Source organism: Dermacentor albipictus, chromosome 2 (assembly GCF_038994185.2).
Source record: "Dermacentor albipictus isolate Rhodes 1998 colony chromosome 2, USDA_Dalb.pri_finalv2, whole genome shotgun sequence".
Taxonomy (NCBI): domain Eukaryota; kingdom Metazoa; phylum Arthropoda; class Arachnida; order Ixodida; family Ixodidae; genus Dermacentor; species Dermacentor albipictus.
In genome coordinates, this window is record NC_091822.1 from 175,253,707 (window position 1) to 175,280,913 (window position 27,207).

Sequence of the window (27,207 nt, forward strand, 5' to 3'; positions counted from 1 at the left end):
TGCAGCACGGTGAAAGGCCTTCAAACGCGCACCAAATGAGTCCCTCAGAGTTTGGCCTGCTGCTGAAGGCCAGGGCGGTGCAGCAAGACATCCCTGCAGCACCTGGCAAGCTCTGCGCACTAGCGTAAGTTTTGGAAAGGTTTAATGTTTTGTTCAAACTGCGTTTCTGTCGCCATTTTAAGTTTTCCAGAGTGCACCTAGTCTACTTGCACGAACCTCGACTGAATTCTTGGCACAACACAGCACATTTCATACATAGCAGGTGAATGCGATGAAGGCTAGAGTGAGTTCTCACTGCTCTATTTGCAACTAAAACATAGTGCATCACATATTAAAAAAAATGTATGGTATCTATTAATTGAATGTAACATTAGGCCTCATGCAACATGGGAGGCATCATAAATCGGGACCTCTTTAGCACCGTACTAATGAAGTGGCACGTTTCTGATACCAGTGGCCACAGCCCAAAGCTTTTGCTTAAGCTTGAAACCAGACGTAGTATGATGCATGCTGGAAGCACAAGGGTGCTCTAATAACCTTATGGCCACATGTTGTAGTGATGTGAAATAGGTTATTCCATAGAAAGCATCGCAAAGTAAAAGGTAACTAGTAAAACAAACTGAGTGAAATTCCTATAGCTGGACTACTTGCATGGCAACCTCAGCGTTGCCTGCTCACTGTGAACACAGCATAGTGAACACTAGCATTTCCTCTCTGTCATTAGCATCTGACATGAAAATGCCTAGAGTTGTCTCCACAGGTTGTACCTTGGCCCTTCACACCATGTATAGACAGGTTACATGACTGAATGAACTGCAGTCATCAGAGAGCTTTAGCTGTGTTGGATAATATGGCCTGTGGGGCAGTTCCTCTGGTATGGGTGCCTTAGTACAGGCCGAACGTTTTGGTGTCTTTTTTTAATCTATGTAAACATCCTTGACCGAAATCGTTCTGGGAAATCTGAATCTGTCAGTGAATATGTTCGCTGTTTCTTAAATGAGCTGTGAATCTGAGAGACAGGACCCATTTGAGTTAGACAATGGGCAAGACAGAAATATCTCAATCCAAGTTTGAAAATGAGAGTCTTAATGTTGGGATGACAATTCAGCTTCTTTCTCTAACGCCGAATCGGCCTCGAGGTATCGTCACATTGATTTTTGAAACATGGATAGAGGCTTTGCTTGTGTGGTGTCACGTTTTCGCAGACCCACCTTTCCCTCTTTTTATTAACATTTGATATCGATCAGCACAGCAGGCCCACAAGGCATAGAATTAATTAAATGAAATCATAAAGTTGCACCTTTACATACATATCTGACTACACAACCACAAGCAGCTATCTTCAATGCATATTTTTTTATTTGGGGCATGGCTGTGCACGGTGAACAACAGTCTCACGGCAGTGGACAAGGAGGGCCAAGCAGTGCTCCAAGCTGCAACTTTCCCGACGTCCAGAAATCGGGAAATAGCAGTCTGCCTCGAGAACTCGGTTGCTGCAAATGGCTGTCGGCAGATTCGCTTGGAAAGATAATGGCTGTCAAGTAAGATGGTGTGCTTGGCGTATGTTGCGACTTGTTAGATACCGTGGTGGTACATCAAAAGTATGTATGCTATCTGGGGCTTCATAATTATACAGCACAAAATAATATGAAGGGATGAAAAGAAGCGACAGGACTTTGGGCTGGCTATCGGCTGATTCTTTATTGGAACAAGCATTTTATAGAGATGCCAAGCTTCTTCTCGTACATGCTCATCATAATAACACGCTATCTTGCCACTGTCTAACAAACATGCCTCCATCGATATAAAATGCTCTTTCCAATAAAGAAACATCAGTTGATAATCAGTGCATAGTCCTGTTGCTTCGAGTCTTGCCTTCACCTTCGTATTTTGCACTTTATTAACTATGAATCGATACCAATTATTCCATTCACTAATAATTGTCACTTATCTTGTCCCCAAGCAATAATCCTCATCCATCTTACATGCATTTCCTCTCGTTAAACACTGTGCTTACTATCCTTTCAAGAATGCTATCACTTGTTAATAGGTGCTTGACGTTTGTGATCTGAAAGTCAGGGGCACACATTAAGAATAGCCAAGCAAGGTAGCTGGTGTTTATTGGTTTGGGAGAAGATAAGCCTCAAAAAGCGCTGACTTCGAGAGTGCATGCACTGTTCCACATTTTTTTGGCAGAATTGGAATTATTGTTGAATTCGTTATAAAATTACAAGTTACTACAGTAACATACAGACAGTGTAAGATTGATTGTGAATAATATGAACGGCTTTTATTTTGGATATCCTCATGAGCCCCCTTGTAGTTTGTAATGCACATTACCTCGAATACTTCTCAAAATTAGCTCGGAAGAGGTTATGTGGAATATTCATCCAGGATATAAAGTCTGATGCTTGCGGAACTGTGTGAAAGTGGTTTAATTCATTTGTGCCATCAGCTTTCCTAAGAATTGGGACTAACTTTACCTAGACCATTGCATGGGTACAGATGATAAAAAGCGCCCGTGAAGAATGTTTCGGTTACTGCAAGTTGACGAGAGAAGCCACGATGTTATATGTACGTCTGTGTTTAAGCAGAGACAAAGCAGCTTTTACGACAATAACTCGAGTCGACGGTTACTTTCTCGATGTGCATGGAGATGGAACCCCCTATGCATACCCCGTCACAGGGTCTTTAAGGAATAAAAATGAAATGAAATGATGCCCTCAGCGACTAACTGTGGTAATTAAGCTAAAAAAAAAAGGGTTTTTCACGTTGGTAACATGGCAAGTCAGTAATAAGAACCAAACTTGTAAAACAATTAAACAGCTGAGTTGTCTTTTGATCTGAGGAACTTATGGTGTCAATGGCAAAGGAGCGTACCTCTTTGGCTGTCCTCATGCAGTCGCTAATATTTTTTTATGTTGCGTTTCAGTAACCTTCCCGTCACTACCTTCGGGTCCTGCCACCAGCAATGTAAGTGATATAGGACAGGTCACTTGTGACCTCTGGGCACACTATGTTATTGTACAACATACAGATGGTTTGTAAAACAGGCAGGGGGTGACAGTCAGTACACCAAAATGGGATAAGAGTGTACACTGGAATTTTGACATGTTGGAGATTGCGATGCTAGAAAAACAGTGACAGCATGCAAAATATGGATAACAATTCTGAAAACTAGCGTGCATGATTCCTGAAGTAACATGTGAGAAGAAGGACATTGACATGAAAAAACGTGAATTTAGTTTATGTTGTAGTGCATACTGATGAAAAAAAAATTATTTGAAATAAGGAGGAACAAAAATAAGTGTTCAGTTGTGTTTCTTTATGTTTGTGTTGCTGTTCTTATGCTTGCGTGAGATTCATGAAACCTCACCAACTACCCTAGTTTCAAGTGTCGCTGAAAGTTGACATGGTGTGAGACAATAATGAATGTTTAAAAATGTTTGTTTTGGCACTAAAAAGAATCTAATGGTTAAGAGTGATTACTACCGATTGATTTACTACAAGGCTTTTATGATGCAGCTATTAATTATTTCACAATTGGTTATTATTAATGAAAAAGAAAGTAGAATTTAATTTTCTTGTTATCAGCACAAATTGAAATGGGAAGACCCTGATCACTATGTGTGTTATACATCGCTGCATATAGCTGTAGCCGATCTTTAAGCATGTATGTGCACTTTAAAACACGAGAAAAGTCATTGGTTCTAATAGACTCTTTTGAACCTTGTTTCGGAACATTGCTCCTATTTTTATCGAATATCATTCTTCCCGAGTGTTAGGTACGGTTATTTCAACCGCACAGCAAGATTTGCGTGCTCAAATTGTGTTGGGATGCTATGGTCTAAGCCACGCATGAAAGACACGTGTTCCCTTTTCATCTGCTTTCTGAAGGGGGAGGCTGAGAGCCATGTATGACCACTTGCCGCTATGCTCATACTTTGCTATGGTGTAATAGATGCTAAACAATGAGACAATATTGACATGAGCAATATTGGTAAGAGCAATATTACCGGACCTGTGATATTTTCATACTGTTTCGCATATTTCGTATTGTAACTATGAGAACCATGTTTGGACCGTGCTACAACTATTTTTGGGAGGGGAGGAAGGTTTCTTAAAGCGTGTTTAGACTCTCATTGGTCAGTACCTTAAGCCACGATGGGTACCTAGTGCAGATCGATATGCAGTACATAGGTACAAAACCGTAGTACGTAGTTACAAATGTCACATCCTGCTATGCCAGTGGTTCGGCAGAAAAGTGAACCTCAGTAGTACAGCATGCCAGCATAGCAGAGGTGCGCTGGACTGGTGGGACCACGGAAAGGAGCATCGCAGAGAAAACGTGAACATACACATCTGTCTTCAAAGAAAATGTGCACATCCAATCCCGTGTTTGAACCTAAATGTTGCAAAGCTTGTTCAAGTTGGCGAAGTAGCAGCGGTAGTGAATGACACATGCACAGCCTCAATGCCTGTTGGCTCTTTGCGTCAAAGCATACGTTGATGTGGAGTGCAGCGGTGGCGTAGAGGTAGAACACCCGCCTCGCGTGCAAGAGGTCCGTGGTTCGAATATTGGTGCCAGCAATTTTCCACCGAATTAAAAAAAAAAATCCGCGTGTTGATGAAATTGCACAAACAGGCCTGGAGTGTGGCCTGATCCCGGGGACCAGAACCGGTAACGCACTCCCTCACCAGAGCAGGATTGGCCATCCTGGTGCAGTACTTGGCCACAACCTCCCATATGAACACAACAATCAAACCCCGGCCCTCAGTCCCCAGCAGCTGTGAAGCAACTAACCATGGCGGCGGTCAGACCTGCGACGCAGCAGAGGGTGCTAAGAATCACTGGCTCCGGACAGGCCGCCATTGGAATATGAACCTGGCAACGTGTTTAACGCTAGAACGTTATCTAGTGAGGCGAGTCTAGCAGTGCTATTGGAGGAATTAGAGGGCAGTAAATGGGATATAATAGCGGAGAGAAGAGAACTAGGAGTCGGATTCCTGATTAATAAGAATATAGCTGGTAACATACAGGAATTCTATAGCATTAACGAGAGGGTGGCAGGTCTTGTTGTGAAACTTAATAAGAAGTACAAAATGAAGATTGTACAGGTCTACGCCCCTATATCCAGTCATGATGACCAGGAAGTCGAAAGCTTCTATGAAGACGTGGAATCGGCGATGGGTAGAGTGAAAACTAAATACACTATACCAATGGGCGACTTTAATGCTAAGGTAGGCAAGAAGCAGGCTGGAGACAAGGCAGTGGGGGAATATCGCATAGGCACTAGGAATAGCAGGGGAGAGTTATTACTAGAGTTTTCGGAACAGAACACTATGAGGATAATGAATACCTTCTTCCGCAAGCGGGATAGCCGAAAGTGGACGTGGAGGACCCCGAACGGCGAGACTAGAAATGAAATAGACCTCATACTCTGCGCTAACCGAGGCATCATACAAGATGTGGACGTGCTCAGCAAGGTGCGCTGCAGTGACCACAGGATGATAAGAACTCGAACTAGCCTAGACCTGAGGAGGGAACGGAAGAAACTGGTACATAAGAAGCCGATTAATGAGTTAGCGGTAAGAGGGAAAGTAGAGTATATTGGAGGTTGGAATGCGCAACATTTTGACGAGACACACAGAAGAGACACACACCACAGAGCACTACTTGCAACTATCGTTTTATTCCCTTGTCAGTGGAATAAATACAGGAAGATACTCAGGGGGGAGGGCGGTAGCGACAAAAAAACAAACAAAAAACAAAAATAGTTTTGACAAATATTGCCAGCTACCAATGCCAAGCCGGCTTTGTCATGTGGTCATTTTTGCTGCACTCGACATCACAAAAAAAACCCCGGATATGAAATTTCCGATTAGCGCTTGAGGAAATCTAATGTAAATCTAAATCTAATCTATTACTGTCTGTGGCACAATGTTTGTTCAAGGAAATCGGAAGCAGGGCACCGTTATCTGGGAAGGAGCCTTGCGGTCCAAGCACACGACAAAAAATAGTGGTGATGCCGTACATTCATTCGATCGCGCACCGAGTAAAGAAAATTGGTAAAAGATGCGAGGTAAAAGTGGTGTTTTCAGCACCGGAGAAATTGCTAAACATGTGTGCAAAGGTTAACCCAGGTGTCACACAGAAACGAGGTTGTGAAACACAACATAGAAAGAAGTTCGTCGACTGCACTGAGGGAGTAGTATATTCCATTCCACTTCAGTGCGGCAGAAAGTACATCGGACGATGTTTAAACGAAAGATTAAAGGAACATGATTATAACGTTTCAAGAACTGTCGCCGGACACCTTGGGATACATTGTAGAGATTGCGGATATCGGCCATTATTCAAGAATTGTAAGATTGTGAGCAAAGATGGCAGCCAAATAACGCGGGAGATAATCGAAGCCGCTGAGATTGCGCGTTTGAGTAGTATGTGCGTGAGCATGCCCTCAGTATTCCTTAATACAAAGGAATTAGATTTCCTCAAGCGCTAATCGGAAATTTCGTATCCGGGGTTTTTTTTTGTGATGTCGAGTGCAGCAAAATGATCACATGACAAAGCCGGCTTGGCATTGCTAGATGGCAATATTTGTCAAAACTATTTTTGTTTTTTTGTCGCTGCCGCCCTCCCCCCTGAGTATCTTCCTGTATTTATTCCACTGACAAGGGAATAAAACGATAGTTGCCAGTAGCGCTCTGTGGTGTGTGTCTCTTCTGTGTGTCTCGTCAAAATGTTGCGCATTCCAGCCTCCAATATGCTATACCAACACGCCCAGTCGTCAACCTTGGAAAGTAGAGGAATTCCAGATCAAGCTACAGAACAGGTATTCGGCTTTAACTCAGAAAAAGGACCTTAGTGTTGAAGCAATGAACGACAATCTTGTGGGCATCATTAAGGAGTGTGCAATGTTAGTGGGTGGTAACTCCGTTAGGCAAGATACCAGCAAACTATCGCAGGAGACGAAAGATCTGATCAAGAAACGCCAATGTATAAAAGCCTCTAACCCTACAGCTAGAATAGAACTGGCAGAACTTTCGAAGTTAATCAACAAGCGTAAGACAGCTGACATAAGGAAGTATAATATGGATAGAATACAACATGCTCTCAGGAACAGAGGAAGCCTTAAAACAGTGAAGAAGAAACTAGTAATTGGCAACAATCAGATGTATGCGTTAAGAGACAAAGCCGGCAATATCATTACTAATATGGATGAGATAGTTCAAGTGGCTGAGGAGTTCTATAGAGATTTATACAGTACCAGTGGCACCCACGTCGATAATGGAAGAGAAAATAGTCTAGAGGAATTCGAAATCGCAAAGGTAACGCCGGAAGAAGTAAAGAAAGCCTTGGGAGATATGCAAAGGGGGAAGGCAGCTGGGGAGGATCAGGTAACAGCAGATTTGTTGAAGGATGGTGGACAGATTGTTCTAGAGAAACTGGCCGCCTTGTATACGCAATGCCTCAAGTCCTCGAGCGTACCGGAATCTTGGAAGAACGCTAACATAATCCTAATCCATAAGAAAGGGGACGCCAAAGACTTGAAAAATTATAGACCGATCAGCTTATTGTCCGTTGCCTACAAACTATTTACTAAGGTAATCGCAAATAGAATCAGGAACACCTTAGACTTCTGTCAAGCAAAGGACCAGGCAGGATTCCGTAAAGGCTACTCAACAATAGATCATATTCACACTATCAATCAGGTTATAGAGAAATGTGCGGAATATAACCAACCCTTATATATAGCTTTCATTGATTACGAGAAAGCGTTTGATTCGGTCAAAACCTCAGCAGTCATGGAGGCATTATGGAATCGGGGTGTAGACGTGCCGTATGTAAAAATACCGGAAGATATATATAGCAGCTCCACAGCCACCGTAGTCCTCCATAAAGCAAGCAACAAAATTCCAATAAAGAAAGGCATCAGGCAGGGAGATACGATATCTCCAATGCTATTCACAGCATGTTTGCAGGAGGTATTCAGAGGCCTGGAGTGGGAAGAAATGGGGATAAAAGTTAATGGAGAATACCTTAGTAACTTGCGATTCGCTGATGATATTGCCTTGCTTAGTAACTCAGGGGACCAATTGCAATGCATGCTCACTGACCTGGAGAGGCAAAGCAGAAGAGTGGGTCTAAAAACTAATCTGCAGAAAACTAAAGTAATGTTTAATAGTCTCGGAAGAGAACAGCAATTTACCATAGGCAGCGAGGCACTGAAAGTCGTAAGGGAATACATCTACTTAGGGCAGGTATTGACGGCGGATCCGGATCATGAGACGGAAATAATCAGAAGAATAAGAATGGGCTTGGACGCGTTTGGCAGGCATTCTCAGATCATGAACAGCAGGTTGCCATTATCCCTCAAGAGAAAAGTATATAATAGCTGTGTCTTACCAGTACTCACATACGGGGCAGAAACCTGGAGGCTTACGAAACGGGTTCTACTCAACTTGAGGACGACGCAACGAGCTATGGAAAGAAGAATGATAGGTGTAACGTTAAGGGAAAAGAAAAGAGCAGATTGGGTGAGGGAACAAACTCGAGGTAATGACATCTTAGTTGAAATCAAGAAAAAGAAATGGGCATGAGCAGGGCATGTAATGAGGAGGGAAGATAACCGATGGACATTAAGGGTTACGGACTGGATCCCAAGGGAACGGAAGCATAGCAGGGGCGGCAGAAAGTTAGGTGGGCGGATGAGATTAAGAAGTTTGCAGGGACAGCATGGCCACAATTAGTACATGACTGGGGTTGTTGGAGGAGTATGGGAGAGGCCTTTGCCCTGCAGTGGGCGTAACCAGGCTGATGATGATGATACGTTGATGAGGGTTGCATGCACGGAGGAAAGTGACAAATGTGTAAATTCATTTAAGGCTTCTACGCCCCTTGCGTCACTGTGGCACTTGTCCATTCTGGGGGATTGGTGAAGAATGAGCAACACACCCCATGGCACATATCCAGTGACCCAAGTTGTCTACTTGTCAAGAAAGCACCTGCAGTGTGGAAGAAAGAGGCATATAAAGCTGCCATTTAAAGCTGATTGTTTTTCTTCATGGTTAGTCTTGTTTCATGGTTCCCGTTCCATGTGTGCCAAAATGCAAACGCATGTTTTGCAGGCTACCATAAACGGGAAATCCACTGCAGCTGCCCCCCCCCCTCCCCCCCCTGGAGCCTACAGTCTGCATCTTCTCGGGCGGAAAGGAGTAATGCAAGTCCTTGACTCTTCCGCCATGGTGGAAGCCATGGAGGGGCAGACTATCTGGGAGGTGACGGTCACTGTGGACAGCTTCTACAGGGATGGCAGGACGGTCTTGAGCGAACTCAACCTGGAATCATGCGAAATAGTTCGATGTAGTCAAATTCGATATATAAAATCATGTAAAAAACGCTGTGGTGTCGTCAACATAGTCTAAACGATCCACAAGCAATAGGCCAGTGCCTTCTATTGTGCCGTAGTAGCGGCGCAGAAGGGCCAAATTAAGCAGCTACAGCCTCATTTGAAGTTGGGAGCGCGGCAAAATGAACGCTTGCGGGATCAACCTCGGCAGTGTCTTCATTTGGCCACTTCTTCCACTACAATCTCTACATCCCAAGTGACCTTCTGCTTCTTGCAAAGGAACACTGGGACTGTTTTGTATTCAGTTTCGTTATTCATTAGAGTTCTTTATTCCCCAGGGAGCGCTTCTGTTCTTCGTTACATATATAGTTGTATATATTGAATAAACGGTATTTTACATCGGGACGGCTGGAGCCCGACTTAGACCTTCGAAAGTACCACATTGGCGATGAGGATGTCGTGAACGTACCCCCAGTCCCGCTGCACCATCCGGATCCGCCCACCATGAGTTTCACCGGGCTTGCTCCGCCACCGTTTTTCATTCCGACACCCGGGCGTTCGTCATTGCCATGGGAGCAGTGGGAGCAGATGTTCAACGTGTACTTGCTGGCATCCGGAGCCACCGCATTCAAGCGGGAGCAACGCAAGGCTATTCTTTTGCATTATTTGGGGCAGAGGGCCAGCTTATTCATCAGACCCTACATGCAGGGACCAGCGCCGCAGCACCGGCAGCGCCAAGTGCCGCAGCACTCGCCGATGACAAGTCTGTCGTGGCCCCTCCTGACGAATACGACTCTGCACTCGCCGCATTGCAGCACCAGTTTTCGACGTCGTGCAACGTTATCGTCGAGCGTCATCGCTTTCACCGCCACACCCAAAACACAGGCGAGCCCATTCATGACTTTGTTGCCGCTCTGCAGGTGCTAGAGTCACATTGTTCGTTTGCCTCGCAAGATGATGCTCTGCGGGATCCTTTCGTTGCCGGCCTAGCTTCCAATCGCATACGTGAGTGGTTCCTGCTCGAGAGTTCGACACTTTCATTTGAGAATTTATTTCGAGTTGCACTTCAGTTTGAGCAGGCGGCTAAAGAGGTAAAGGAACTTTGGTCTTCGGTCAAGGCAATTTTATTGCGGCAGCGTCTTAAACCATCGTCGCATTTTTTGCAAAAAAAGCAATTCACAGCCGGCAGCCACCTTTCAGCAGAATTTAACGAGGAGTGTGGGCGGCTCACGTGCGCCGCATCGAAACCGCTCCCTGAACGGAACCGAGAACAGAGTAGCCGCTCCAGTTCGCCACATTGTTTCCGATGCGGCTTGCGGGACCACATCGGCCGCAGTGCCCAGCCCCTGACAAGACTTGTTCGTTTTGTGGTCGCAACGGCCGCTTTCAAAGGTTATGCAACCACAAACGAACTAAAATGCAAGGCCGAGTTAGTGAAGTTTAATTTCATGAAGATGTTTCGTCATCTAGTAGTGCTGAGCAAGTTGTGACTGTGCAACGTTCCACACGTAGCGGAATTCATGTTCAAGTGCAAGTTGCGAATGTCACCTTGACATTCCTTGTCGATTCAGGGTCGTCTGTTTCACTCATGTTGGAGCAAGAATTCAGTCTACATTTTCAGAGCGTTCCGCTCCTGCCTTCTCCGCATGTTACTCTGTTTGACTACTCTCAACGGCCGATTTCCGTGCTAGGTTGTTTCCAGGCAGACGTTCGGTTTAAAGGTCGCACAGCTTCTCTACGTTTTTATGTTGTTCACCGAGGAACTTGTCTGATTGGTCTTGACGGCATTAAAACCTTGAATCTTTGCATTGAGGGTTCTGCTCTCAAGTGCTTATACACGTCCATTGCTCCGCTGCCGACTATCGTTGACTCGCTATCCTGTTCCGTTTCCACACCGTCAAGCGCGCAGCCCCGTGACAAAGATCTTCCGCCAGCCTTAGCACATGAGTTCAGTTCACTTTTCAGTCCCGAGTATGGTCTTGCTAAGGGGTTCACGCATCGCATCAAGACGCAGCAAGGCATGCAGCCTGTAACTTTGAAGTTTCGTCGACTGCCATATTCTCTCCGGTCACCAGTATCAAATGAGGTTCAGAGGTTGCTGAGCCTTGACATCATTGAACGCATCGATGCTTCTGAATGAGTGTCCCCCATTGTTGTTGTTAACAAGAAACATGGTAGCATCAGGATATGTGCAGACCTTCGAGAGCCGAACTAAGCTATTGTTCCAGACAGTTTCCCGTTGCCCCCCATGGAGGAGCTGCTTCACACTTTCGTAGGCGCTACACACTTCTCAAAACTTGACTTCCTCTTACCATGGGGTTCTCTTGCACCCTGACAGCAGGGATCTGACAGCTTTCATCATTCATGATGGCCTTTTCCGTTCTTTAAAATGGAAAATTTTGGTTTTGGTTGGTTTCCGCCCCAGTGGCATTTAAGAAGATGATGGCGACAATCCTTGACCGCTGCCCTGGTGTGTTTCTACATTGATGATGTCATCATTTTTGGTAAGACCTCAGAAGAACACCTTTCAAACTTGAAGACCGTGCTGCAAAAGATCAAGAACGCAGGTCTGAAACTGAACAGCAAATGCCTCTTCAATGTCCTAGAACTTGCATTTCTAGGCCACAAGGTCACCGCACGTTGTATTTCGCCACATCCAGAGAAGGTAGACTCCATAGTTAAGACGTCTGCCAACTGATGTTGGTACCCTTCGTTCATTCCTGGGTCTCGTAGAATATTACTCCAAGTTTGTTCCACACTTGGCACAAGTGGTCGAGCCTATGAGAGTCTTACTTCGTAAAAATGAGCCGTTCGTCTGGTTAGCTGAAGCAGATGGCAGTTTCAGGAGGGTCAAGGAAATGCTTTCGTCGAATACGGTCCTTCCATATGTTTGATCCGCCACTTCCAGTTATTGTCTCAACCGACGCGTCCGACAGTGGGCTGCCGGGAGCAGCCCTGCAGCAACAAAGTGGCCAGGAGCTCTGCACAGTCACTTTTGCATATCGTACACTGTCGCCTGTGGAGAGAAAATATTCAGTCTATGTACAAGAAGCTCTTGCATGTATTTGGGCATGTGAGCGATGGCACACGTACCTTTGGGGTCGCCATTTCACAATTCGAACAGACCACCAGGCACTGGTGTCTTTGCTGTCGTCACAAGGACATGGAAGACGCCCACTGCGAATCGCACGCTGGAGTGCACGATTGCTTTGCTACAATTTCACTGTTAAATACTGCAAGGGGTCCACAAACACTGCAGTAGGTGCACTTTCTCGGCTGCCAGCACCTGCCTCGGAGGCAGAGATTGTTAAGGAGGAACAAATTGTCTCGTTCATTGAGCCAGCCTGCGTGACAAAGGAGAAGTTGAGGCAGGCCGCCCTCGACGACAGTTGCCTGGAAACCATCAAGTCATTCGTGCTGAGTTCCTGGCCGCCAAAGAAGTCCATACCAGAAGAGGGGAAACATTCTACCCCATTCGCGCACTAGATCATCGCGCACTAGACACATTCGGGTTTCACGCACACGAAGGTGCGACTGCGTGAGCGGTTCTGGCGGCCACAAATGGATAAGCAAGTGGAAATGGCAGTAAAAAACTGCCACATTTAACTGGAGGCAGATAAGTCCGTCAACACACCACCAGCACCGTTGCAACCTGTTGAATGGCCTGAGCGACCGTGGCACAGGCTTGGCCTAGACATCGTTGGTCTTTTGGAGCATGCAGCTCACAACTGATTTCCTGTAACGTTTGTTGACTACCATTCTAAATGGCCAGAGGTATATTTTTGCAGCGAAGTGTCCATGAGCACCGTGAAAGACGTTTTAACAAGTGTTTTTGCCCGTGAAGGCTACCCGAAAAGATCGTTTGTGACAATAGAGCTCAGTTCGCTTCGCGTGATTTCATCACTTTTTTGCAAAACAGAAGCATCAGTTTTTCACATTCTTCGGTCTACTACACCCAAGCTAATGGGCAAATAGAATGTTTCAATCGCACATTGAAAAACTTCATTCAAGTCTCCCTCCTCGAAAAACGACCACTCCGGCAAGCTGCGACAGAGTACCTTGCCATTTACCGCTGTACTCCGCACTCCACCACCGGGGTCGCCCCAGCTCTTCTGGTGCCTGATAGAATGCCCCGAACCAGGCTGGATGTCGTGGGTTTCTCAGCTCCAGCATTTGCGGAAGACCCAGCCAAGGAGTTGGCGCGACTACGTCCAAGTTTTCGGCGTCAACAGCAGAGCAACAAGCACTACATGGACAAAAGGAGAGCCGCCAAGAAGACGTAAATAGCTGTAGGCGACGTTGTCCGTGTCAAAAAGCCGTCCGTTCGTATCAAGGGAGACTGTGCCTTTTCTTCACCAACTAGGGTAATCAAGAGGTGGGGAGCAGCCTCTTTCCGACATGGAGACAGCCGTACATGGAATGCCTCCAAGCTTTCCAGGGTTCCGAAGAGGGCCACCTGGGAACCAGGCCAGCCTGTCTCTCTCCAGCCTCTGTCCCCTGGTGTGCTACAGCCGCTTTCCCCCAGGATGGAGGCACGGTCTCCTGGCATACTCTAGCAGCAGTCTACGAGCCCGTCGCCATCATCGCCACTGCAACGTCGAAAGCGGTCGACCCAAGAGAGCCGGCCACTGGCCTGGCTCCAAGACTACTAGACCAACTAGTTGGCCGTCTGACGTATATACATACCCTGTAAATATGTGTAAGTAAGTACAGTGTGCATGCCTTGGGGTTTCCTTATTAATACTTACTAACAACTAATCACTAAAAATTAGGGGGGGAGTATGTTGTATTCAGTTTCATTATTCATTTCAATTCTTTATTTGCCAAGGGGCACTTCTGTTCTTCGTTATATATATATGGTTGTATATGCTGAATGAACGGCTTTTTACATTGGGACGCCTGCAGCCTGACTTCAACCATCGAAAATACCACAGACTGCTTACCCCAAACGTCAGTGTTGCCATAGCCACCGTGCTCCAGAAGCTCTTGCTGCTGCTCTAGGCCTCTGAAAAGTCAGCTAAGTTTTTTCTTCCCATGCCTTTCTCTCAGCACATCATGTTCACAATACAAGCTGACTTTGGAGCATTGGACATTGGACATTTGGACATTGAGAGTTTTGTATTGGGTCTGTGATTGCGAGTGTGAACCGGCAACAGACACACTCAAGCAATCGCGGCACGAGTTTACGCAGTCTTCACCATGCCATCGAAAAGCACAGGAACACGGATGCTTCACTACTCGTTCCTATCTGCTCCCGGCGAGCTGACTGGAGGCGCAAAGAGGGATGGCGCACTGACATGGCTGCATTTCCGACTTCAAAAACGTGACTTCAGGGCCTCTCCTATTTTGCTTGTTTCTTCCATGGGTTCATGCATAGAAATCTGGAACCGCAAGAGTGCCGCCATGGTGCTACGTTGAGGTTGCCAGCTCTCGAGACAATTGCTAGACTTGGCAATAGTGAACAAGGGTGGTTGCTTGAGTTAATTCATGGTAAAAACGACGTACAGCCTGAAGGACGAAGGCTGAGAGTGACGACAAACATTGATTATTTCTCTCCACCTGCTGGTTTCCGCAGAACTCTTACGTCAAACACTTGCCTTTGCTTCGTGTTGTCGACAAATTCGCCTTCGCCCTGCCATCTGCTAGCCGCCTGGTTAGCTCAGATGGTAGAGTGGCTGCCCCGGAAAGGTTGTGGTCCCGGTTTGAGTCCCGGACCAGGAGAAATTTTCTTCAACTCTGAGGCTTTTCTATCGAGGAACCTGTATGGGTTTCCTTTGTAGCAATTGCTATGAACGGGTGGATGCCCGATTTTCCCTTTATTGATTAATTGATTGATTCTTTATCTGTTTATCACATATACATGTAATGGGAGGCGAAGGGAAAAGCCATTCAAGGATGGCTTGAGGGAGTCCTTCGCCCCCACGCTGGCAAAGACAACAGCAGAGGCACACACGTCCTGATCACGTGGTCGTACACTTTTACAAAACCATCATATTAAGCACAACATTGCCATAAACCTTGACAAAACCATAAAATTAAACACATTAGTTACTGTCCTACGTAGGGCATCATGCCTTAACATACTTTACTTCACCTCAGCATCGAATGACTGCACATTTCATAATAATGTACGCTTAGTAATAGTGACATTGAAACAATATAATTAAATAGCAATCGTAAACAGCTCTAGTGGTCAATGTTAGGCTCGAAAGAATGTGTACAAGTCAGATAATGTTGCTTCACGATGTCGATTTGTTTTTTATTAAACGCATTCAGTAGACGTGGAAGTTTGTTTTGGAGCATTTGCCGACCATAGCCAGTGGGACAATATGGAACATTACATATTTCTGTTGTTCTAGTGGCATATGATGCTTCCTTCAAATAGAGATTCATCAAACCCATGAAGATAGAATTATGACAGTCATAGTTAAGGCGATATTCACGCAACAATTTATGCTCATATGTGTCTTGTACTCTAAATATTTTAAATTTTTTAAAGAGCTCCTTTTCTCCACCTGCTGGTTTCCGCAGAACTCTTACGTCAAACACTTGCCTTTGCTTCGTGTTGTCGACAAATTCGCCTTCGCCCTGCCAACTGCTAGCCGCCTGGTTAGCTCAGATGGTAGGGCAGCTGCCCCGGAAAGGCGGTGGTCCCGGGTTCAAGTCCCGGACCAGGACGAATTTTTCTTCAACTCTGAAGCTTTTCTTTCGAGGAACCCGTACGGGTTTCCTTTGTAGCAGTTGCTATGAACGGGTGGATGTCCGATTTTCCCTTTGTTCAGGATGTTATATTGCATGCATTTGGTATGTTTGTTCGTGCCACATCTACTCCTATGCCCCGCCCCCACACGCACACCCACCCGTCTTTATCTTTTCTATATGTGTACATGGATTAACCAGTTGAAGTTGTCAACTTGGCAATCAAAAATAACCGTCTTAAGCATTACCATAATAAACAATTCCACAATGAGATTGTTTACTGTTATTTGTTATTGTGAGACTAAGAACTGTGCATAAAAGCTCATTTTGTGTTTGTCAGAGAAGCATAGGCCTTTTGCAGAAGTGGATATCGCAAGCTTAATCCAGTGTGCTTTACAGAGACAAGGCAGCTGCTACAACTTGAACTGTGGCATTGAGGGCCACACAACACAAACATAAAGGTGAAAAACATAGAGGGAAGCTTGAAAATACGCTCAGTAGTGGTGCAAGGTAACATTGTATGTGCACACTAAATATTAAAAAAAGCAATGCATTAGTGTCCCATTTTCCTTCACGTTTATTACCAACTGCAAATTTATTGAAGTTTATTATCAGTATATGTCAGTTAATGACATCTTAGTTGAAATCAAGAAAAAGAAATGGGCATGGGCAGGACATGTAATGAGGAGGGAAGATATCCGATGGTCATTAAGGGTTACGGACTGGATTCCAAGGGAAGGGAAGCGTAGCAGGGGGCGGCAGAAAGTTAGGTGGGCGGATGAGATTAAGAAGTTTGCAGGGACGGCATGGCCACAATTAGTACATGACCGGGGTTGTTGGAGAAATATGGGAGAGGCCTTTGCCCTGCAGTGGGCGTAACCAGGCTGATGATGATGATGATATGTACAACCAGGAATCTGCCGACACACCCGCAGTCAAGGTGGCTGTTCGAGGTGTGCTGGCTGCCTAAGCGTAAGGAAAAGAACTTGCATGAATGTCAACACCAGTGCCATTGCTACTTGCCTCTGACCTGCACATTCCTCTGCGGCATCTTTGTTGGTGGAGTTTGTGCAGGTGCGCTGACATGGGGAGGTGTAGGAGTCGTCTGAGAGAAAGAGTATCGTTTACATGGAGAAGTGACTGTTTTCATTGCCTCTGGCTTTCCCTCAAATGCTTCCTTGGTGACTTGGGTGACACACCTGCAGTCAAGGCGGCTGTTCGAAGTCTGCTGGCTGCCTAAACCTAAGAAAAAGAAAGAAATTGGTTTAATGTCAATACGAGTGCCATATCATCTTTCCTATTACGTGCTTGTCATTTTAAGTTATATCGAAAAAATAACACCCAGGTATTTGAAGTCATTAACGAGGGACAGGTAACTACCATTAGCACTTTTAAAATATGTAGCATTGTCTTTTTGTTACGAAAGGTCATTGCGACTATTTTAGTTAAATTAATTTTAATTTGTCCCATATGTGGCAGATTAAAATTTTACTTCATTCGCAGAGGAATGAAAAAAACATTATTTACTTGTGTTGATCATTAGCGTTGGTGGCATTGCAGTATAGCACGCAGTCATCAGAGTATAGACACAACTTGACAGCTCTGTTACTGATAGCAGTTACTGCATCGTTAATGTAGATTACAAATAACAGAGGTGCAAGCACCGACCCATGAGGCACACCTGATGCGACTGTGACTGATGAAGACTGCATGCAATTAAAAGTGACAAATTGAGATCCCAATTGTAAGTAGTCGGTGATCCAGTCTAGTCATTCAGTCCCACTGAATATTGCATGACAGCAGTTTACACAAAATTTTTATGGCAGTCCAAATCAAATGCTTTCAAATAATCAATAAAACTGTCGTCCATTTGATCGCAGTTATTCAGTGCAGAAGCTGTTGTGCGTAAATTGAAAAGCTGCGTGACAATGGAAAAACCGTTTTGATAGCCATGCTGGTTTTCGGAAAGGAGAGTGACAGGTTAAATGCTTAAATGTGCTTATGAATGATCAGTTCAAGGAGCTTGCAGGAAGCGCAAATGAGGGAAATTGCTCTGTAATTGGCTATTAGTTCTTCGCCAGATTTAAATGCTGGGATGTCGCAAGTAATTTCCCAAGCTTGGGGAATGGTTGATATTGTCCAGCGATTTGTTTAAAATTACTGTAAGATACAGGGCATTCCATTCTCTTTAAGAACATATTAGGTATGGCATCTGGTCCTACGCTCTTGGTCAATATTTAGCAATTTATTATGAACCTCAGCGTAAGGTAATTCAAGATAGGGCAACCTCGTGTATGGAAGTATAAGTGTAGTGAGGGTAGGAACCATCATCTTGATGAAAGACAATGAAAATATTTCAGCTATGGTGATTAGATTAGTTTAAATCTGATTGCTGATTATGAATGCTACAGAGTCATAGGAAGAGGGTAGTATTGCTTTTGAAAATGTTGATGAGTTTTCTTTCATGAAGTTCGTTAATACATTGTTGTAAAAGTTTTTAGCTTCTGTCGTTTTTGTCTTTCGTTGACACTTGAGCGAGGAAAGGAGTGAATCGCGATTTTCCCAGCAAAGCCTGTTGCACTTGAGGATGCGTTTAATGCATGATGTGAGGTGGTATATGTCACGTGCATACCATGGGGACGTCGGGTAGTGTTAAACATTTTTGACGAATGAACTGCAGCATACAGGTATACATACTATTATAAAACTGTTCTAACAAAGTATCAACATTGCAGGTTTCACTGCTTGCCACGAATCTGCCAAAGGAGGATTCTAACAGCTGAACAACACCACAATCATTAGCATGGTTGAAGTCATAATTAAGTTAAATTTCAGGCTACAGGGTTTGCAGATCATGTTAATTTGTTCCAAGGCACCCTTGTAATCTGATAAATTGTTAACTATGTCATACTCGAAACCGTACCGTAGTAGTTGTTGATGAATAAAAACAAGGTCAAGAAAAGAGTTTACAGTTGGATGTTCAACCACCTGTGTTAAATCAGATGAAACAGCCATATCAATCAAAGAAAAATAAACAGCCTTTAACGACCTGTTGAAGTTAACAAGGCCCAGTCAATACAAGGCGTATTGAAATCACCTGTAGTTATAAATTATAATTATAAAATCTGTTTCTGGCTATGAATTTCGTAATATGGCAAAATAAATTTTCAGAACCAGGCAGTCCATAAACAGTGCCCACTACTGTGGCAATACCAGAAACCTTTATCCGGCGCCAAACAGACTCCGAAGTCTGACTTTCTCGGAGTACTAAAAATTCGATGCCTTCTTTAATAAAGAAAGCTACGCCCCCACCTTTTCCAAGTTTCCTGTTGCTCCTTGCGACCGAATAAGCTGGATAAAAAATTTCGGAATCCGATATGGAGTTGTTTAGCCATGTTTTAGTCACGCAGAAAACTGACAGATTGTGACATTTTACTAGCCAATTGAAATTGTTAAATAAGCTTTGAGCATTTATGTTCAAAAGTGCTCGTTTCTGTTCATTATCGAGTCACTCTGTGTACCTAGAAACTGTGGCGCGAGAAGCCTGAACATTTGTTTTGCAAACATTGTCCCATGTGTAGCGAACGCTGTTGACTATCGGGGATTCGTGCTTCAATCTGGATTTGGCTGCTTGTTTACGAATAGCAACCGAGTGATCCCACAAATTCTTGCGGATTTGCCATACATGTGCAGAAAATTCTTCACTAATATATGTAGCGTTCCTAACTAGAACGGCAGTAGAAAAGACAATGTCAGTGAGACGAGTGTCATCCACCTTTTTATTCTACTTTCTTTGTCCTCACTTGTCCCCTAGCCCAGCTCTTTATCTTCTTTCGTGCATCCAGTGCAGACCGCTTCACTCTTCCAGACTTCTCGATTACAGCTCCTCGGGTAATGCTTGAATATGTTTCCAATAGAGGCGCACTCTATTTGACCCGAGGCTCCAGTGTACCAGACATTCTTTAATATTCCATGCTGGGATTCAGTCCTTATCACTTGAAATGGTTTGCACAATTTTGAACTCGAAGCTACAACGCCTTTCCTTACAAGGACATAGTATCCAGGTTCTATGTCCGGTATCTCACTACTGTACCTGTTATCAAAGTTTCTCTTCATGCGGTGCTTGTAGACCTCCTGTTCTTTGACAGTTTTCCTCACTTCAGCGAGTTCAAGGTTCTCTAGGAGGCCTAGCTCACGATCTGCAGGAAGTATGGGCGCTGCACCCGAAGTGGCAAAATGAGGACTGCAGCCTAAATCAGTGGTGTACGATCTGTTGTGATGTTTCACAGCGGCCTCAAGACAGTACTTCCAGATACCGGCAAAGTCTGGATACATCTTCAGATACTGTTTGACGTCTTGTATGGCACGTTCTGCTAGGCCGTTCACTGTCGGGCGGTATGGAGAAGAATACTTGATCATTATCCCGTGCTCCTGTGCCCACTTTCAAACTTTGCATTCCGGAAAGCCGGCCTGTTGTCGTAGACTAGTGTCTTTGTGTGTTAAAACATTCAGCCTTGAGGAGATCTATTACGCCGTTTGCGTCGTCTTTGCCAGGTTTAGCCGCAATCGTCCTTGTGCACTCATCTATGGAGGGCAAAAAAGCTTGCGTTCGCTTGACTCCTTCCCCTTTGTTTTTGAGCTCCGCGAAGTCCAAACGAATTACTTCGAATGGGACGCTTGAATAATCGGGTTTTATCATACCATCTCTTGATTGATTGAATTTAACTTTGTTCACCTGGCAGAGATGGCATGTGCGGATGTAATGGCTGATGTACTTTTTCATGCCCGGCCATGTGAATCTCATGAGCAATTTCTTATATCTGCGCCAGAAGGCATCATGTCTGCCCGAGCCAGGAGTGTCGTGGTACCGTGAAGAATGCTTGGAACCAGAGTTGGTGGTACGTGATACTTCTCATTGATAAACTGGAGCTCTTCTGTACCATCCCACAGCTTAGTATAATTAATATCCTCTGGATTCTTGCTTGATTTGTGTAAAAGTAATCTTGATAGTGTGTCACCGTCGGTGAGGAGCGGGCCAGGATGGTGCGAAATCGCGAATTCAAATTGTGTCCGATGGTTCACCCATTTAGCAATGCAACCTCTTGGCTGGGCCATGCTCAGAAGTTGAGTCAGTGCTTGATGGTCTGTTAAAAGTATGAATTTAGCACCTTCCAGGTATGTACGAAAGTATTTCACAGCTTTTAAGACGGCCAAAGCTTCCTTTTTTGTGGTAGAGTAATTGATTTCAGTGGGTTTCAGAGTATAGCTATAATACCCTACAACATAGTATTTAGTTTGATCAACTTCTTTTGAGGGTTTCTGGTATAGAACTGCACCGGTAGCATAATGTGATGCATCTGTGTTCAGCTCGAAAGGCAGAGAAAAACCTGGTATTTGTAAGATGGGGTCCGACGATATTAGTTTTACAAGCTCACAATAGACGGTTTCGTACTTCTCGTCGCATTGAAAAGGGACGTCTTCCTTAGTTAAACATCTGAGGCGCTGTGTTCTCTGTGCATAGGCTTTGATAAACGCCCTGAAGTTGCTTCTGGAATGCCCATTGCAGGAAGGCAGCGAAATGCAACAGGAAATGGATGCGAAACGAGCACAACAAGCAAACAAAGACCACCTTTTCGAAACGTGGCAGGCTAAGCTCACCCTCGGGGACCTGGAACACCAATGGCAGCTCGTCGCCAAGGCAAAGGGGGCAGTTAAAGCCAGAGGGTTATTAGACTAAGGAGCTTTCCTACCTCAGGGTGACAGCGGGCCTTGCTCGGGACACTGTTTCAGGCAATAAACCTTTTTCTCTCTCTCTCTCATGCAATTTCTGTATCACACATTGTCACCCCACTTTCAAATTCATGTTACCCAGGTTGTCCAAATCCACAATTTCTGCATAAGATGATGGTGCCATACGAAAGTAGAGTGCGTAAAAAGAGTTACGTTCACTTCGTGATAATGGTGGTATGTAAAATTGAAACAACATGCAAATGAAAGTTCGCACATGTACATGACGAGCACAGTCATGTATGTTTTTTCGTTTCTGAGAGAGAGTGAGTGAAAGAACTTTATTTCGGTTCAGAGATGACGCAGGGAAGACCTCGGGCCTTCTATTCTACTTAGTGTAGTTATTGTGATGTCATACCAACTAGCCTCATACCTCATTCTTCACTTTGTTAAATTTACTGCCTGAATCAGTGGTTCACTGCCCTCCATTAGAGCAAGCCAGAAGGGCAACAGGAAAAGAATGAGGTAGTGAGCAAGCTGAATTGGAAGTGGGAAGGTTTGACTATGAGCACTTCAAAAAAGCTGCAGGCAGCCAGAATTGGCCTGAGGCATACTGGGTAACCATATCAAGCATTTTCCCGACGAGGAGCACTACAACGTCTTCCATTCACCTGGAGATGCAACAGGTAACGGTAATTTGTAAAGCGTCCTTGTCTAAGAAATGACTGGAAAGCCAGCTGATGGCAACACCACTACTAAGTTGCATGTGTGCTTGCACAGGAAAAGCTGTGTAAATGTTCATGGCTGTTTCAATAAATCAGTTGTAAGTCCGGTGACTGTTTGTGTGTGTGCCTTCTTCTGGTCCTGCGTGTTGGTTTTCGCTGGTTTTATTTCACTTTAAACATGAACCAACTGGCCCAGCAATTCACGCTTAGTTCACGTATTCACGTATAGTTTTTTATTTGTTTTGTGTCGTCGAAACGTTTGCCTTTTAATTCCAGTGTGTCTTTCTGACGACCTTCTGTAGCCTGCAGGTGCTTTATCGCAGCTAAGGCTAGTCTCTACAGCAATGTGCAAAGACACGCACACACTATGTCCCCTCCTGTTTACGAAACTTCACACCATCTACAAGATGTAAACACAACACAGCGACATGCTAGCTGCTCTTCATCAGTGACTGAGGGAAAAAGGTTACCTTCATGAGGTCATGCCGTCTATTCTCCATGCTGACTGACGAGGGGTCAATTTCATCTCCTGGAAAGCTGCTTGGAGAACTAGTGGTTAGGACAGATACAACACCCGGTGTATTCATGGCCTGGCAGCGCCTGTCCACAGTATGTCCATTAGATATCATTGCAGTCACTGTGGTGTGACATCGTTTCATACTGTGATCATGACTTTTTCTGGCAACTGACCGATTCTAGTGAAGATCTTGAAAAATCCTTAATGGCTTCGTGCAGGGTAGTGTATAGGCAGTACTAGGAGCTTCAGTGCAGCCAAGCTGCTGAAGGTGAACAAAGACTGGGTAGATATCTAGGTTGACAACCAAGTACTTCAAGTCGGTGCTGAAATGATTCACTGTCTTTGAATGCTGGTCGGATGCACTCATCAGTGATTGATAGACACTTGCCAGGGTATATACGACAACTTTGGTACTTGTGGGTTCCACCGCAGGTTAATTGTTCACTTGAGTTATCGAACAGATGCTTGGGGCGAACATCAATTGCCATTCCCATTGTCCATCTTGAAAGTGACTGTTGCAGAGAGCTTCCAGCGCAGATGTCCGTGCAAATGTTGACACACTAGCTGCCAACTCTGAGTTGGCTGAGGAAGAGACTGTCTTGTTCTAACGTTGAGACATATGTCACACACACCTGATGCAATGGTGCATATCTGTTCTGCTGGCACAAGGATGAAAAATGCCCAAACTTTTTGCACTGTTGACGGTTGATGCCATATGCAGGACAGTTGCATGTAGCATTCACAGTACCGCACTTCGAAAATGGTGAAGTACATGGCTCCTGCGATTAGCTGCGTTGCTCAGCCGTGTTGTATTGATTGCTCTGCCATGTTGAATTTCTGAGGCAGATTAGGTTGCTATGACAGGCTTTGTGGCCATGCAGTTGTTACTATGTTGATAACCACAGTTGTAGTTGTCTCTTAGATTACACAGGTTAATTGCATCCATCACTTGAGGAGGTTCTGTCACCTGCAGGTCCTGAACATGCTTCTTCAAGATCTCGATAGCTCTTCAAGTAGCAACAATATATTCCAATGCCAAGTTCTGCTCACTGAACAAGCATTCACAAAGTGCTGAATCCAGTATGCTAATAAGTCTTTCACCAATGAGGCCACCATAGAGGCAGTCCATGATGCTGATAAGTTGCTGCATGAGCCTTGGAATCGCAGCTCAGACACAAACTCATTGACACACTGCCCCCCCCCCCCCATCCCATTCCATTATGAAGTGGAAGAGGGTGGGCGCTTTCATCACATTCTTGTAGAACATTTACTGTGCATCAGTGTTGTTCAAAATATATGCCACTGTAAGAGTGCGAAGCTTCTCTGCACTATTTGGCAACTTTAGGTAGGTCCTTTGTGCTTGTGGGACCAAAGACAGGAAAAAGAGCAACTTTGCATGCCACATTGGGTTTGGACTTACACTCGCACTGTCCTCCATAGATGAGGTAGGAAGGTCGCCATTGCCCCCATGCGGTCACTGTGTTGCCACTTGGTTTGAAAGGCAGTGGCAGCTGGAGAAAACATTGGAAGCATTGGAAAGATCGGGGGTAAGGGGGGGGGGGGGGGGTCGCATCGGTGGCGCAGCCTCGAACCAAACGCGTTGGGAGATGCCCAGCTCTGCCCTCGAAGACCAACTCTGGTCCGCCAAGCGGGCCGAGGAAGCCGCCAGAGCTCAAGGACTCATCGCCGGCGCCTAGGCGGGGATGTATCGCCCATTACCCGAATGACTCGACGGACCTTTTCTCCTTCTTCGTTGCAAAAAAAAAAGAAGAAAAGAAAAGAAGGAAGAGGGAAACGTTCTAAATACATATGACGCCCTGCAGGGTCTTTGTTTGTACTTTTTTCGTGTTTGTTCAAGTTTAGCGCCTGGTTAACATAGTGACGTGGAATTCTCGACAGGAAAGTAGCGAGCGTAGCGTTTTCAAGGAAGTAAACGCAAGAAAAGATGACGGTTATCGTTTTGAGACAATATTACCCCCAGAGAGTGCAAACTTTTTTAAGAGTCTAGTCAAGTGTTAGTGTCTTCGTATTTGTCTGTAGTCTCCGCCAGAAGACCGCTTTTTTTTTTCGTCTTCAAAAACCCATGGCACTTGTTAAAACGAAAAGTCTTAGGTTTCAAAACCGAAACCTGTACGCGCCGCAAAGAACCAATCGGCATCGTCGCTTCGCAACATGCACGCGCACGGACGCACGCGCTTCGACCGAGCCTGGGCCCACGCATTCAGTGCTGCAATAACCCTATTGGTGTTCGAACGCCGTTTTCGAGCTGTGTCCACCATCGAGGAGCGTTCATATCTTCGTAAGCTGCTCTTTTATTTCACACGACTGTCGTACTTACAATGGTGCAGCTCTCCTCCGCTCCATGAAATTCATCTAGGAAGTTCTGCTATTAACCGCGAAACTTGATTTTATGGAAGCAATGGCAGTTTTGATGATGTGTTCCTTGCGTGTTCCATCGCCGGTGCCACGCTGAAGTATCGTCCAGGTGATCGCCCTTGCCTTATATTTACATATCTAGATGGCGTCATTCAGTGAGTATAACTGTTCGCGAATCTCCTCGGGAATGCGTGGTTTCGTGGCGTCTCTGACGCCGTGGTCTTAGTGTGCGTGCGCTGTCTGTGCACGCGCTCTTTCTTAAGGCGTAAACTGTCTGCGAGACGTCTTAGTCGCTATTGGACGTCGCATCAATGCTCGGAAGTGTTTTATTAGGCATTCCAAGACGCCTAGCTGGCACAAATCGTCACCGCGACTTGAAAAAAGAAAAAAAAAAGATCCCAACATTACCTGGATAGTTTTGCACTGGAACGCGTTTCTAAATATGGCGTACGCGCTTTTGAGAACGATCTCGAGAGCTTCTTTCTCTATTCGCCCGACCCTTTTGCGTATGCGAGAAAAAAATATGGAGCCTCAGACAGTGTATTTTCTTTCTTGATGCTGGATTGTCGATCGCCATTCCATATATCAGTCTCGATATGTCCTCTGCGCAAACTCGAGCCATTGCTATCGAGAAATTCGAACGCGCTCGAAAGTGCCTCGTATGTGACTGGGGTGGAATTTAAACAGACGCAACACTTCTAGAATGTATGTAACTGTTGCGCGTCTCTACAACCGTGGTTAACTGCCGACGATATATCACTCAAGGAAGCAGGAAAATATTAACAGATAGTAATTAGTTTAGGCGTGCCCAAAGCGCCAATGCCTATTAATTCGCGCGCGCATTGTTTTCTTTTGTTTGTTTTTTATTGCGATAGTCGATCGCCTTTCAAAAGCAAATGCGCACTTTATCGTTGTCGTCTTCTGGCGTTACCAGTCACTTAAAATTTAGATGCATACCTTCTGGGGAAATAAAAAAACAAATGCCATCGGGGCCACCTAAGCACTTATGACGGGGATGTGAATGTGAAAGCATTCATGTCCAATTGAACGCCGCTTAGCGGTCTGTCAAGTTAAGAACTCCTTGCGGTCAAGCAACCGCATTGAGTCGCTTGGGCAACGCCTCCTAGCTTGCCCGACTGCCATAAAGTGTAATAGGGACGCTTGGCGAGTTTTGATTTGGCCTTATAGACCGAGGGCATGCCGAGGCGTAGTTAGAACGCAGGCGATTCCCAACTTTCACTTACGGTGGCACCGTCGTGCGGCCAGAAACAAACGATAGATTATACTCACCGCCGGCTGCCGCCTGTTCGCGTAACGTATTGGTGTTGTCTACACTTTTCCTTCACTTTTGGTTGATGCTTTAACGTGTTCAAAGCTCCCGTGGGATCCTGAAGGACACTTGCCATACTCGGAATGAGCAAACATAGAAGTAACCGTATTTGCTGCATGCCGCAATGCAAAAGTTGTGTCGTAGGTGATGGGAGCCTTTACTCATTCCCACTGGCTGCGTCCATGAGGAATAAATTGATTATTAAGCTGCAAATCGGCAAAACAATCACAGAAGTGATGAAGGTTTGCAGTGCGCACTTCATGCCGGAGGACTTTTTTTGGAATACGACAGATGAGTGACGATTCCAAGCACTTGAAATCACCAATAGACGCACCTCTATAAAGACGCAGGCATGGCACTATATTATGTGCAGGGAAAGAAATAATGGGCGATCTTAAATGTGTTGTACGATGATGGATGCTTGCATTCTTGCCTCTCATGCCTTTGCGGCTACGTTGGAGTGCAAACACTCTCCGTGAA

General features: G+C 45.1%; 1 protein-coding gene and 1 long non-coding RNA gene across 5 annotated transcripts in view; both read left to right on the forward strand.

Annotated features, from left to right (window-relative positions):
- The first annotated feature begins 494 nt into the window (after window positions 1–494).
- Window positions 495–9,399, forward strand: LOC139056311 (uncharacterized). Its single transcript, XR_011512277.1, has 3 exons — window positions 495–1,541; window positions 2,933–2,973; window positions 9,133–9,399. It is a non-coding gene; the product is annotated as an uncharacterized lncRNA (long non-coding RNA).
- A 15,780-nt stretch (window positions 9,400–25,179) lies between these two features.
- LOC139056313 (uncharacterized) overlaps window positions 25,180–27,207 on the forward strand; it is an 82,194-nt gene continuing 80,166 nt past the window's right edge. For 3 of the 4 annotated variants that reach the window (XR_011512280.1, XR_011512279.1, XM_070534469.1), the window contains exon 1: window positions 25,180–25,320. The gene's annotated coding sequence lies outside the window, so the exon portion shown is untranslated. The remainder of the gene's footprint in view (window positions 25,321–27,207) is intronic. The other variant, XM_070534470.1, reaches the window with a different exon arrangement.